This window comes from Xylocopa sonorina, chromosome 12 (genome assembly GCF_050948175.1).
Source record: "Xylocopa sonorina isolate GNS202 chromosome 12, iyXylSono1_principal, whole genome shotgun sequence".
In the NCBI taxonomy this organism is placed as follows: domain Eukaryota; kingdom Metazoa; phylum Arthropoda; class Insecta; order Hymenoptera; family Apidae; genus Xylocopa; species Xylocopa sonorina.
Genome location: NC_135204.1, coordinates 2,660,201 through 2,671,065, shown reverse-complemented (window position 1 = coordinate 2,671,065; position 10,865 = coordinate 2,660,201). Strand labels below are relative to the sequence as shown.

Sequence of the window (10,865 nt, the reverse complement as noted above, 5' to 3'; positions counted from 1 at the left end):
AGCACATATATTTATTTTATTTACATAGAGCGAAGACACAAATGATGTGATGAAATGTCATGTTTGCTTAACTCGTTGATGCTAAAAAATAATAAACAATGTGATTTTATTAAATTTATACTAATTATAACGAGGTGACATCGCAAGTCCTCCACCAATGTGGCTCAGCGACCACTACCCGCTAACAGAGGAAGATAGAATGTAAGATTAGTAGACCACGATCGATTTTTTTATAATTATTGTAAGTAAAAATGTCACAGCGTCCCCTATCCATTCACCCTGTGCGAATATGAGAATGGCTCAAGAAGTTCCCGGACAACATTCGAAGGGGTGCTTTTTGCGCATTTATTGTGTATCGGCAGCCATGTGCGCCGACAATTTTAAACGATGTCCGTTACGTATTGAGTTTCGAATCGCTCTTCCTCTGTCGTGGCGCTCATTGTACCGATGCCCTCATCATTGACAATGAAGTAATTTATAGCAGAGTTGTAGATAACCGATCAAAAGAATGTAACGTACGTATAATTCTGTCTTATGAAACGTGCAGCTAGTTTGTCAATAGGCCGTCACTCTTGTTCGTAGGGATTCTAATCGAACGTTCGTACCTGCGGTTTTAGAATGTGAGTGTACGATAATCCAACCTTCGTATTCATCTTAACTTTCATTGCTTCCTTCAATAATATCGTATGCATAGATTTGTACTAATTAAATTCAGACATATTCAAGAACAATCAACGAATGGCTCTTCGCAATTAGTATGTTTGTGGAGGCCTTCCGGCACTCGCCACTAAAGGGACAGCAACACCTACGGTTTCCCAAAAGTACACAGTTCCCTATCCTTTTCTATATGTATAGTTTTCTGATCTGTCCCTAATATCTTCGTGTCTAAGACAGGGACTGCTAGGTAGCCACACTGACGAGTCCACTAGCAGGCCCAGATCGAAACGTCCTTCCATCTCTCCCCTCTTATACTTATTCTGCAGTAAACCGAAGCAACGCGTTTCATGTTCAATGGAAGAGGAATGGTGAATAATTGACTAAATGTTTCACTCTCACTGGTGTATCCAAAATATTCTATAATAACATACTTAAAATAAATAAAATAAAATACTTAAAATTTACTATTAACCAGGGAGGAGACTCCAACCTGCTTCCACGGTGTTACGGCAAATGCAGAATAAACCCCATTCCCTTCCCTTCCCTTGCTTCCATTCCCTTGCTTAGCTATGGCTTTGAGGACGAACCACCTTTCATAATTTTAATCAATTCAATTTTTGCGTTATCCATTAATACTTCAGCATTGGACAAGACCCGTTTTGTAGTGACCCGCTTGATTCTAGTGGCTGTAAAGAATTTTCTTCTACGAGTTTTTACGATTATTTACAAAAAAAAACTTCTTTCATAAGATATTTCTTGCCAATAATATTTCTAAGTATTTCGACTAATTAATTTACTAATTTAATTATGATTTTATTTACTTACTTGAAAATTCATTTTATCACGAAATACAAATACTTCAGTAAATATTACAAACTTATTTTGTAAAAACGGAAATGTAGAAGCTAATTTATACTTGCACGTGTATATGCTTTTGACCATAAAATTTGGTCAAAACACAATTGTATATATATATCAACTGTTAATTACTTTATGATAAACATCCAGTACTTTATAGTAAGAAAAAATAAGGAAATAAAATATAGGCTAATGATACAAATAAGTAAAGAAAAATAGCAATGAGCAAGAAAATACAGAAATAATTAAGAATTTAAGAATTAATGCGATAAAACAAATTTTTATTTATTATAATTGTGTAGCTTAGATTTGAAAACAGTTTTGCAGTTCTCTTATCTTGTGGACAAAAAGTTTGTAGACATATTCTCACTCAACATTATTGAGTCATATCAATCAATGCGGTATCAAAACTAATCGATACAAAGTTATTGTCATAAATAATTTGCGTATTTAAGTTTTTATTTCATAAAATAAATACAAAATATCAAATTGATATGAGCTGTATAATACAAATAAATACATGCATATAGGTGTAAAAGGTGCACAATAAGGGTAGTTTTGACGTAGATCTTAAGTAAAAAATACTGTATACAAATTTTCAACTTTTCTCAATTCTTTACCTTACCGCTACGCATTTTTAGTTTTCATACTTTATTAGCAATTTACCTATATATTATTTATAACAGAAGACCTTTCTGAGCACCAGATACGCGAACTAATGTCGAATGAAACAATGAAAAGTATCACGGAACGCGTAATTTCGAAGTTCACCGCTAGGTGTCCGACGAGGTTTACCGTTTCACGCAAGCAAACTTTTGTCAGGTAGAGTACATAAGACCGTTTCAAACTTCGAAAGGTATCGCTTCTCGGCTATTTTAGCTAAGATCAAAGTGTAGTATCTGTTCTTATCAGCTTAATATCTGGTACACTCTCTATACGAGAGTCAGTATATTAAACTGTTTTTTGGACCTGGACGGATTTTTCGGGGCTTGCTCCGAGTCTGTCACGAGTCAGCCTGACATTGCAGTGTCGTCAGGAGTGGCTCAGCATGAAATTTAAAAAATAATTCTTTCATAACTTTTTTACCAATTAATTAGCTAATCTTATTAACTTCGATATTAATATTTATTCTCTTTTTGATTCGCATACTGGAACTCTCACGTGTTTCCCACAGTTGCGTTTTTGGTTCGTCCACTACCCCGCGGGGTAGAGCGACGAATGCAGTAGCTGGGGTGTCCTGACGAAGCTTAGTTAAGTCTATGGTGGCAATAGAAAAAGCCTCCGGAGCGGTGTCAAAACCGATACGGAGAGACACACGTCCTGCATGTGACGTCGCTCTCACCCATTCATCGTTATCGATTGTGCTAGCCAATTTGTCTGGGTAGTTAGAATCGGTTTGAATTTTAATAAACAACTATAGGCGAGGAACTCGTTCCAAACCATTAGCTGTTTTTCGACTTCCCGACTCTCGTTATGCATCTCGAATTAACAGGCAATTAGATTTATTAAAATTAATTTGAGCTTGTTTTACACAGTAATCAGGATACACGGAAGTCCTAGACACCCTGCATTACTCAGTTCTTTGCTTCCAGAGTGCACTCAGGCCGTGTAGAACGAGGTGACGGATTAACCGTAGGCGGGTTTGTCGGTCACGTTCGCAAAGCCACGGTTCACTGTAACGAGTCGCTGTGTCGCGTGATGACACATAATTCCTTAATTGTATTATCTATTTAATTTATTCGTCGTCGTCTTATTTATTTTATTTTAATTCATCGACTTTTACTTTATTTTTTATTCTTTGACGACACAATCCCTTGGTATCTGACTTCGATTATTTTAACTTTTAACTTATTTTACCTCGTTTTGTGTTCGCGTCTTTCTCTCCGTATAACAGCTACGGCGAGCGTTATTACAAATTATTATTCATTTAGTTTTTCTAACGTACTGCGCTGGTGCGCGGGTCTAAAAGTACGCATACGTTGATGGAGGCGACTGAAAACATAATAAAAAGGCAGTCGGCTCGTACTTCACCCAAGCACATCTCGCAAAACATCTGAAATTCAATCACCCCGGCACAAAGTTACAGTGGCGCTGTGGCTAGTGCGCTTTCTCCAATAGCGCGTACGCGCTAAGGAGGGTGAAGGCGCACCACGCCACGATGCACCTGTCATGTAATTTTGAGTGGAAACACAAAGAAAAAATTTGGGTTCTGAGGTCGTAAGCTCAGATGCTTTTTATTTAGCGGATATTTAGTTACAGAAATCAAGCGTGGCAAAAGACTACTTTAAGCAGCTTATTTATACAGGTTAATGTTTCTTTATGACTAAGCAGTGTCAGTGATCGAAACCGTCAGATGTAGCCTTCCAGTGTTGTAGGTATGTTTGATCGTCACATTGTTCATCACATAAGCATTTTTATCTTTGGAATCTTGGTCGTAACATTTATTCGTCACATAAATATGTCTATTCCTGGAAAACTGGAATTTTGATCGTCGCATATATAGACCGGCTCTCCAGCAGGGAACACGACCCGCGTATCAGCCAACGTAACCTTTGCCGAGTTGCGACTCCGTGACGCGGCTGGCCGATGATCAAGAGGAGGGACCAGGCAAACAGAAGAGCAGGCTGCCCGCGAAAAGGAAAGCGCCGCAAAGTGACGGAGGATTGCAGCAAATGCGGCGCGAAAGCGGTGGGTGGACCGCAACTCAACGTCCACCGAGTCGTCGGGGAAGGAGGGGGCCCCGAAGTAGTTGTCTCCACGGATGGAGGAGCCAGCATCCTCCGCTCGAAGGTCAGCGAGGTCCCAACATAGGGAAGGAGGCCTCAATTTCAATCTTACTTATTAATTCTTAATTTGCTTAATCGTTTTAATATATTGACTTACCTGGCAACGAGCCCGAGTCAAGAAATAAACTCAATTACTGACGCCCCGGGTCCAACGGAAGGCATGACGCTAATTGTAAATGCAGGAGCGGGGCTCGGGGCGTAAGTGACGATGAGAGGGGCGCCGCCACCGAGGTCCACTGAAGCGATCCAAGCCGGAGTAGGGGTGGTGGCCATTCGGATAACGGCTCACGTGCGGTTCCCACGACTCCTCTGAACATGCGGGCCAAAGTAGCTCCCGCGTGCGTCGGCGCGGGCCGGGCAGCAATCTGCAAACTGCTGAGAGCAGTATGGTACCCCTTCGTGGTAAGTGGCGGGCCTACCCACGTCGTCTCCTGATATAGGTAGTCCCATGATATCCGATGGCGTCCCATCGCGGCGTCCAGCGTGGCGAGGCTGCATCCGGTGTCTACCCTCAGGGGAGCACCAGGGTGACAGTCGAGGCCAAGAGGACGCGAATCGTCATGCTGGCCGATGCAGTGGAGACGCCTCAACCGCTGGAGGAACTTACCGCGCAAATAGCGCGATTCATTCAGATTCGGTCGTTGTGGCTACGGAGGAATGGACGAGCGTAATCACTTCCGGTGTTGGGCGTGGTCGATCACGGTTAGCGGTGAACAACAGCCACAATTGAAAAGAGACCAAAGCTCCTATCAGTCGTTTGAAAACGATACGGAAGACGATGCGCATTCAGCGCCTGAACAGGGTGAATAAGAAACGCGTGGTACCGCACTACGAGAAACGGACCCCGGGATCGTGCGACGCTCTGATGTCCGCCTTCTCGCCCACCGAGGTGAGCAGAAGGCTAAGGAGAGTGAAGACGACTTCATCCCCCGGACATGACGATGCAAGCTACCGCGAATTACGGTTGACGGGCTCAGATGCAGTTCTCCACGCGGTGACCTTTAACGCCTGTCGACGAATGGAACGCGTTCCCAGTAGCTAAGAGGAATCGAACGCCATTCTTATTTATAAGAAAGATGATCAGGATGACCTCTTCAATTGGAAGCTGATAGCTATGGGCAACTTCGTTGACGGAGCTCGGCGGAAAACAGAAATGATCGTAGCGTGGTTGGACTTGATTAACGCGTTTGCTTCAGTCCCCCACGACACGATTCTCGGATGCTTGGCCGGCGCTAGTGCCAACCAGGGACTCGTTAAAATCGTCGCGAGCCTGTATGACGGGTGTGCGACGAGGACATACTGTCGGAAGTAACTCTGTCCCTTTTGATATTGGTTTAGAATTTTGCATTGTAAATTTTTCTAATAAGTCTAAAACATTTTTTTTTTTTTTAGTTTAATTTTAACAATTTTATTTCTGTTTTCATTTAACAAAAAATCCGAATATGAGACTGTGCATTCATTTTTCAGCGATTCAGAACTTTCGTTATATTCTATAAAACGTACATTGCGTCTCTTTATAACCGTATTTGTCCCACTTAACCATAATCTGTATGCCTTAGATTCATTTAAATATCGGATCATTATATATGGCTTTACTTTTCTTGGTGGAATTTTCCAATTCCAGGCCCCTTTTCCCATGCTATTGTTTTACATCCAAACGTCTTTATGAATTCGACGTATAGAATCGAGTCGTATTACTTACGTGGAAATTGGACATCTGTTCCTAATGAAACAAGCTGTATTTGTAGCTTTGGCCCACAATGTCTCAGGTATAGGTTAAGTATCCTAATAATTTGTTTGGCCGGTCCGTTCTGTTCCGGCGTATACTCAATACCATATTTTCACTTTCCAGTTTTCTGAAGTTATTCTGATTGAGGTGGCCCATCCTTTCACGTTATCGTTTGAAATCATTTTGACTTTTATCTTTAGTATTCATAGCTTGATGATACACTGATTCTTTAACGATATCTAATACTTCTCTGCGAATTGCTTTAAACACTATATTACCTTTCTTTTGTTTCACAACTGCATTGTTTTTATTATGGCTTACAGTACATCTATACTTTGATTTGTGGAACTGACAACAAGTTGTGTCTTAAGTTTAGTACATATATCACATTGCAAAGTCTAATACTATCATCTGCTGATGTTATTTATTCGACTTTTATCCACACTTAAGATTAAAAAGGCCAGAGCTTTTTCATTCTTGTTGTCTCATTCTATTGTATTTGCTTTTGTCTTTATGTTATTTTCATTAGTATACGACCACAGTTTATTGCACACTAATATATACTTTTCATTTGGATTTTCCAACTGTCATAATTGTCCTCATTTAATTTTTAGATTTTTTGCGTTCCGATATTTTCGAGAGCCATATTTTGAAGTTATCTTGGCACGCGGTTTCAAGCAATGCATCTGAACCCATAAATTATTATTATAAACCTATTTATTTACATATATATGTTGTGTCTACGCGAACGCAGTGTCGGTTAAAACGGATTTTAATATAACTTGATTTCTCAAGCTGGTTCAATGGAAGAACTTCGAAGCTGTGAGGTAACTCAAAATGCTAGAACGCCAGCTACACGGAGTGTAGCACTCAAAAGGGATTACGCGAATATAAAAAGTACGGTAATGGACGACTCTCGTAACTTCGAAGGACTCCTTATCTCGGCCACGGCTAGCCAAGTACGCAATTAGGGGCCGCGAGATACTGACGTCACTGCTTCTTTATCTATTGCCTCGACGCGTACTAGCCAAAAGGGACCACAAAACTTACGCAAATAACGGGATAACGCAACTCAAACTTGGCCAAAAGGGCCACGGGGATTACGCAAGCAACGCTACTAGCGACCGTTGATCACCACACGCGTAGTAATACAAAATGCAGTATAGTTCAAAAAGAGAAAAAAAATACAAAAAAGAAAATAGGACGCTTTAGCGAATCAAGACTCACGCTAATTTCACTTTCGTCTCTATTGCTCTCCTGATCTTTTCTTTCTCTCACTCATAACTCGCTGGATTAACAAAACAGAACCTTCGGCTAGCACTGTCGCTCGCTAATTGATTTGCGTGCAGTCCTCTGATTTCCTACGTCCTCCTCAGTGTTCCTTGGTGGGGGTGGGCTGTGCGCTTCGGTATTGTTCGGGGTATTGATCGGTGGATTTCGGCAATCCCTTCTTCTCGCCACGACGAATGTTTCTGGGGTCCTTTTGACCCCTTTAATTGTGACGTGCTACATGGCTCACCCGCAGGACCGCTAGGTTGGTCACTCTTCTTTGGGGGCTAAGAGGGAGTGGATATTCCTCTAGCGCCCTATAGAGTACCTTCGCTGTCGTCGTGGACGGCAGGCTGCTGTCAGGGTTGTTGCAGGGCCTTTCTGGGTCGTCATCCGTTCGGGGTGTCTCCTCAGCTGGTTATTCTCCATACTCCTCCAGCATTGGGCCCTTCACGCTACCTTAACGCACAGCCACTTCCAAGGAGGTGCTATCGCCTTGTCCGTTGGGGGACGTCTTCGGCAGCGACTCCCTTTGCTTGGACCGCTCCGACCGCTTGCGTAATAAGGGGACTGGAAGGGGGGGGGGCGCTCTAAAGGGTTTACATCCCACAATTTGCGGACTATCGTTACCGCAACTATCATTAACGCTCTTCGCGCGCGGGTGGTGATCGGAGTGCTGAGGGGGCTCGGGGCCTTGTTACGTCACCACGTCACATTGTAATACATTTTAACTACCCCTTATATAGATTTGTAACATAAATGTTGAATGATTTGTATCGTGTTGCACTTGCAGTGCCTCTAGTTACTAAAAACAAAGCACAAACCCGTTGGTACAGCAACGCCAACTTAAAAGAGATGGTGATCACTTTTAACAGTTGTCAACAACTCCCTATTATACTGTATGAAGCACTTGTAGCGGCTAGCATCGAGGTACAATGGAAAACCTTTTTCGCGACGTGAAAATGATACGTGACTTACATTCTCACTTGCAATCAACAATAGCTGTATTGAGTTAGTTTATAAAAAAAATATTAAAAAAACAAGAATACAAAAAATAAATAAACTATTTAGTTTTGAGTATTTTAATATTCGTTTACAATTGGATGGAAAAATGACACCCTACGCTACTGCTGACAAAATTCATGAATGAACACCATTGGCACGCGGTATCAGCACTGCTTGTTCTGGTGCATTTCAATACGTAGAATAATGATGATACCTCTATGGCGTTACGGAACCTGGAGGGCGCCACAGTGATACCTGGTGCTTCTTGAAATGTTATGTGACTTACTGCGTTGTCTGAGTTAGGTTTGGTTATTGTAGTACGTAATCTAACATAATCCCGGTGGATAAAACCTAACCTAATCGTACTGTCCAGAACCGTTAGAGCAGGAAGACTAATTGAAGCTTAAAGTGCGTTCTCTGGCGCATCTTTTGCTGCTGGAACCGCTTCAAAAGTGAACCGTGAGTTTGGCTCAGAAATTGTCCATATCCCCCTTCCCTTTGCATGTTTCTGTCAGCCAAAATGTTTGTCAATACTCAATATGTACACATCTGCTGTGATCTGACGTTTTTAATTTCTACGGAAGCACAGTTTTCCCATTAGCAAATGTCATCCTACGCCACTGGTTAAAAAAATTCATGAATGAACATGTAACACGCGTGATACGCTAGTGGTACTATGGTGCTGCACCGCGTGATACACTGGTGCCCCAGAACGTACTGTTACCGTGTGCCATCATACCATCGACGAGTCCGGACGTAGATGGCTATAGAATTGATGTCACGCGGCGCAAGTGATATCACAGTGCTCTTACTGTGACAAAATTGGGTTGTCAGGATAGTTGACGGCAATATATTATAGCTTATATGGCTCTTTGATGAACTTTGTTCTTTATGTAAATGCATAACCTTATTATATATCGCTTTCAGCTTTAATTACAGTACATGTTAAATTTACAACTCTGAACAGATTCTTTTTTAGCATTATAATATTGCAAATTGTATTTCTGTCGCTTAAAGTTCGAATTCTATTTACATACGTTTTAATGTAATATTTAACGTAATATTGCGTTAGGAAAAATCTAGGGAATTGTAGAACGCTTTGCAAATAATAAAAAATAATGATGATATATATTAAGAATAAAGTTCACCAAAGAATGAATTAAATACATATATAAATGGACAAGTTATTACGTCCGCAGAAAAATGTCTCACCGAGCGGTATAAACGAAATTTAAAAATGAAAGTTTCAATTTTCGCGAGGCGTTCGCCTGTGCGAGTACACAAGAGAAAAATTGTCCCGGCACTATTTGCGTCATGTCCGATTCCATCACCGCGCATAAGATAAACCGGTGTATCGGTGAACTCGTGTCGCGCATAATGTGGTGGCCTTTCCTTTATGCGTTTGCCCGCGTGCCGCAATAAAACGCGCGTACATATATTACGCGGAGTTCCCTTTTCACGAGGACCACCTAGACGGCCCATGACCATGGACAATGATGACCTAACCGCGTCCGATGCTGTGGGAATTCGTGCGCTCTGCACGCCTGTACGTATAAATGTGAGTTGAACGTTAGAATTTGAACGGGACGCTTGAGAACGGTGCGAACTGTGAACGAATGTAAAACACGCGACGCAATATTTTTCGCAGTTCGGACTGTAAATTTTTTTTCTTTCAATTTGGAATTATTCATTGCGAATATATTTGATGCAGTATTGCTAATAAATTGCTCGAACTTCGACTGAAAAATTGCGAACTATGGACGAATGTAAAATACGCGACGCCATATTTCGCAGTTCAGACTGATGATTTAGCTACGTTCATTTTTTCTTTCAATTTGAAGCTGCACAGTGCAAATATATTTAATACAGTATTGCTGATAAATTGAGTGAATTTTGACTGATAAATATGCTTTGAGAAATATCGCAAAAAAAGCAATTTTATTAATTGAAATATCAGACGTCGCGTGATATCGGTTAATGGTAGCCTGACTGGATATGGGTAAATAGAAAACGCTCACAGCTGCACGCATTGAACGTAGCCATTATACACATATATTGTCAAGATCTTTTCATAATGAGCTCCGTTTCGCGTGACGAAGAAACCGCCTCGCGTGCGATTTCACGATAAGACGCGAATGTGGAGCATATTAAGCGCGCTCGTTTCGTTCACCGTGATCGACGAAACGCGCATTGTCCTGCGAGACGCGTATCGCTGTTTAAGTCGGCGAATCGTGCGATTGCGTTAAAACCGGGACTTTGTACCAGGAGAGTACGGTATAATAGGCTGGTGATAGGTGGCGATTGCACATACTAGGGACAGTGATCGATATTTAATTCAGGACAAAGCCGATGACGCGGATCCACGGTTGTCATCGGCGCGGCTGCGTTTCATTGCGTAACTCGCGTTACGCAATGGTTGAATCGCGTCAGCTGGTGGAAGCACGCGCGTTTCTTCGGGCCATTACATTCGGCGAACAATGCGCCGTCGAATTCATTCAGCTACTGCATCGAACCGAAGTATGCGAAATACTCGACGCTTTGGGATTGACATTTGGAATAAT

The 10,865-nt window shown here is 41.7% G+C and overlaps 1 non-coding gene across 1 annotated transcript; it reads left to right on the top strand.

Annotated features, from left to right (window-relative positions):
- The first annotated feature begins 2,373 nt into the window (after positions 1–2,373).
- LOC143430056 (U2 spliceosomal RNA) lies at positions 2,374–2,567 on the top strand. The gene has a single exon (XR_013102597.1). It is a non-coding gene; the product is annotated as a U2 spliceosomal RNA (small nuclear RNA).
- Positions 2,568–10,865: the final 8,298 nt, after the last annotated feature.